Consider the following 4,312-nt stretch of genomic DNA (forward strand, 5'->3'; position numbering starts at 1 on the left):
CATTTTGAAATAGGTCAAAGCACTCTGTTCACAACTAGAGATGCCCTCAAGGTGAAATAGCTAACCAGAGCCTAAGGTCTAATATTTTAAGAGTTCAGTTTATCTGGGGAAAGAAAATACCCAACTTCAGCCTTCTCTAGCCATACTGTCCCATCTAAGTACAGAGAATAAAACTGAGAAACACTTTTGAAGTTCAAATCCAGAAACATAGGCTAACTAAGCTGTTGTGCTTCTTTCTTCTCTCTTCTCTCTTTTTTCAACGTTGTGAATATGGAGGATACATGCTCTAGTGGTATAATTACAAGATGGAGGAGAGCTTCATCTCAGTAAAAAATACAAGTTTACTATGTTAAGCATTGATATTTCTGGGTTTTGTATTATAGCACTTAACAATATTTACCTCATCTGTGTATATGTTAATAGTAAAGATCCATTTTCAACCTGGAGTATTCATCTGTCTGTCTTTAAGAGGCTTAATTATTCATCAAATAATAAAACGCAAACTACTGAGTCTTGGAACTCTTTCTAACCTTGTGAAATCAAGGGAAGGGCTGAACTATTTTCCTTCTCATAATCTGCTGCATTTGCTGTCTGCAACATCTACTTGACGTTTACTGTCAATAGCCTAGATTCTACCTGGGTAAGTATTTATCTCTCTGAATGTGCATGTTGCTACCCAGTACATTATAAACAGATGTTTTCCTCAGATAATTATTAACAGGACATTTTTGTTCTGAAGTTATCTTTATTGTACTTCTGTCTCCCAATTAAAGCAAATTAAAATTGATGCAGGAAAATGTGCTAAGTGGATAAAAATAGCAATAACTATGGCTTCTCCTCAGTGTGATTCAGTAGAAATTTAAATGGTAACCTAAGGATATGAATATTCACAGTTGTGTTCAGGATTAGTGACATAAACAACACATCTCATTAATCATGGATATCTGAGTGTGGGGGTGGGCATACTCACCACTGTAGATATGAAAACATTTGTTCTGAAAGCAGTCTGTCCAGTGTTGTAGTAACCATAACTCCCAAAATTAGTTCCACTCACCTTTACCTTAAGAGTTATTGTGTAATTTTCCACATGTACTGCCAAAGTCTCTATAGACAACAAGATTATCCAGAATCCCAGATAGAAAGTTTCTCTTGAGTAAGAGGTATTATAATAATTGATGAATAGTTTTTAAATGTGACTGGTGCACTAAGCGTGACCAAGAGGAGCTACCCCACGTCTGAGGTAAGGGGCAGAAGCTGGGAGGACCCCATGCCCGAAGGGTGGCGGCCAAGAGGAGTAACCCCATGTCCAAGGTCAGGGGCAGCAGCCTAGCGTGCCAGGCTGTGATGGTGCAAAAATGGCCTAGAGGAGCTGCCCCGTATACAAGGCATGGTGGCTGTGTGGGTGCAGGAGGGCCTGGAGAAGCTATCCCACGTTGAAGGTCAGGAAGGGCGGCGGTGAGGAGATACTCTTCATCCAAGGTAAGGAGCAGCGGCTGCACTTTGCTGGAACAGCCATGAAGAGATACCCCACGCCCAATGTAAAAGAAATCCAAGTAAGATGGTAGGTGTTGCAAGAGGGCATCAGACGGCAGACACACTAAAACCATACTCACAGAAAACTAGTCAATCTAATCACATTAGGACCACAGCCTTGTCTAACTCAATGAAACTAAGCCATGCCAGCAGGGCAACCCAAGACGGGCGGGTCATGGTGGAGAGGTCTGACAATATGTGGTCCACTGGAGAAGGGAATGGCAAACCACTTCAGTATTCTTGCCTTGAGAACCCCATGAACAGTATGAAAAGGCAAAATGATAGGATACTGAAAGAGGAACTCCCCAGGTCAGTAGGTGCCCAATATGCTACTGGAGATCAGTGGAGAAATAACTCCAGAAAGAATGAAGGGATGGAGCCAAAGCAAAAACAACACCCAGCTGTTGATGTAACTGGTGATAGAATAAGGTCTGATGCTGTAAAGAGCAATATTGCATAGGAACCTGGAATGTTAGGTCCATGAATCAAGGCAAATTGGAAGTAGTCAAATAAGAGATGGCAAGAGTGAACGTCGACATTCTAGGAATCAGCGAACTAATATGGACTGGGATGGGTGAATTTAACTCAGATGACCATTATATCTACTACTGCGGACAAGAATCCCTTAGAAGAAATGGAGTAGCCATCATGGTCAACAAAAGAGTCTGAAATGCAGTACTTGGATGCAATCTCAAAAATGACAGAATGATCTCTGTTCGTTTCCAAGGCAAACCATTCAATATCACAGTAATCCAGGTCTATGCCCCAACCAGTAATGCTGAAGAAGCTGAAGCTGAACGGTTCTATGAAGACCTACAAGACCTTTTAGAACTAACACCCAAAAAAGATGTCCTTTTCACTATAGGGGATTGGAATGCAAAAGTAGGAAGTCAAGAAGCACCTGGAGTAACAGGCAAATTTGGCCTTGGAATGCGGAATGAAGCAGGGCAAAGACTAATAGAATTTTGCCAAGAAAATGCACTGGTCATAGCAAACACCCTCTTCCAACAACACAAGAGAAGACTCTACACATGGACATCACCAGATGGTCAACACCAAAATCAGACTGATTATATTCTCTGCAGCCAAAGAAGGAGAAACTCTACACAGTCAACAAAAACAAGATCAGGAACTGACTGTGGCTCAGATCATGAACTCTTTATTCCCAAAATCAGACTTAAATTGAAGAAAGTAGGGAAAACCGTTAGACCATTCACGTATGACCTAAATCAAATCCCTTATGATTATAGAGTGGAAATGAAAAATAGATTTAAGGGCCTAGATCTGATAGTTAGAGTGCCTGATGAACTGTGGAATGAGGTTTGTGACATTGTACAGGAGACAGGGATCAAGACCATCCCCATGGAAAAGAAAGGCAAAAAAGCAAAATGGCTGTCTGAGGAGGCCTTACAAATAGCTGTGAAAAGAAGAGAGGCGAAAAACAAAGGAGAAAAGGAAAGATATAAGCATCTGAATGCAGAGTTACAAAGTATAGCAAGAAGAGATAAGAAAGCCTTCTTCAGCGATCAATGCAAAGAAATAGAGGAAAACAACAGAATGGGGAGAGAAAATTAGAGATACTAAGGGAATATTTCATGCAAAGATGGACTCAATGAAGGACAGAAATGGTCTAGACCTAACAGAAGCAGAAGATATTAAGAAGAGATGGCAAGAATACACCGAACAACTGTACAAAAAAGAGCTCCATGACCAAGATAATCACGATGATATGATCACTCACCTAGAGCCAGACATCTTGGAATGTGAAGTCAAGTGGGCCTTAGAAAGCATCACTACGAACAAAGCTAGTGGAGGTGATGGAATTCCAGTTGAGCTATTTCAAATCCTGAAAGATGATGCTGTGAAAGTGATACACTCAACATGCCAGCAAATTTGGAAAACTCATCATTGACCACAGGACTGGAAAATGTCAGTTTTCATTCTAATCCCTAAGAAAGGCAATACCAAAGAATGCTTAAACTACTGCACAATTGCACTCATCTCACATGCTGGTGAAGTAATGCTCAAAATTCTCCAAGCCAGGCTTCAGCAATAGGTGAACTGTGGACTTCCTGATGTTCAAGCTGGTTTTAGAAAAGGCAGAGGAACCAGAGATCAAATTGCCAAGATCCACTGGATCATGGAAAAAGCAAGAGAGTTCCAGAAAAACATATATTTCTGCTTTATGGACTACGCCAAAGCCTTTGACTGTGTGGATCACGATAAACTGTGGAAAATTCTGAAAGAGATGGGAATACTAGACCACCTGACCTGCCTCTTGAGAAATCTATATGCAGATCAGGAAGCAACAGTTAGAACTGGACATGGAACAACAGATGGGTTCCAAATAGGAAAAGCAGTACATCAAGGCTGTATACTGTCACTCTGTTTATTTAACTTATATGCAGAGTACATCATGAAAAACACTGGGCTGGAGAAAACACAAGCTGGAATCAAGATTGCCGGGAGAAATATCAACAACCTCACATATGCAGATGACACCACCCTTATGGCAGAAAGTAAAGAGGAACTAAAAAGCCTCTTGATGAAAGTGAAAGAGGAGAATGAAAAAGTTGGCTTAAAGCTCAACATTCAGAAAACGAAGATCATGGCATCCTGTCCCATTACTTCATGGGAAATAGAAGGGGAAACAGTGGAAACAGTGTCAGACTTTATTTTTTTTTGAGCTCCCAAATCACTGCAGATGGTGATTGCAGCCATGAAATTAAAAGATGCTTACTCCTTGGAAGAAAAATTATTACCAAACTAGACAGCATAT

The 4,312-nt window shown here is 40.7% G+C and overlaps 1 pseudogene; it reads left to right on the forward strand.

Moving 5' to 3' along the window:
* The first annotated feature begins 305 nt into the window (after positions 1 to 305).
* Positions 306 to 2,742, forward strand: LOC138070511 (craniofacial development protein 2-like; annotated as a pseudogene).
* The last annotated feature ends 1,570 nt before the right edge of the window (positions 2,743 to 4,312 follow it).

Source organism: Capricornis sumatraensis, chromosome 23, assembly GCF_032405125.1.
Source record: "Capricornis sumatraensis isolate serow.1 chromosome 23, serow.2, whole genome shotgun sequence".
In the NCBI taxonomy this organism is placed as follows: domain Eukaryota; kingdom Metazoa; phylum Chordata; class Mammalia; order Artiodactyla; family Bovidae; genus Capricornis; species Capricornis sumatraensis.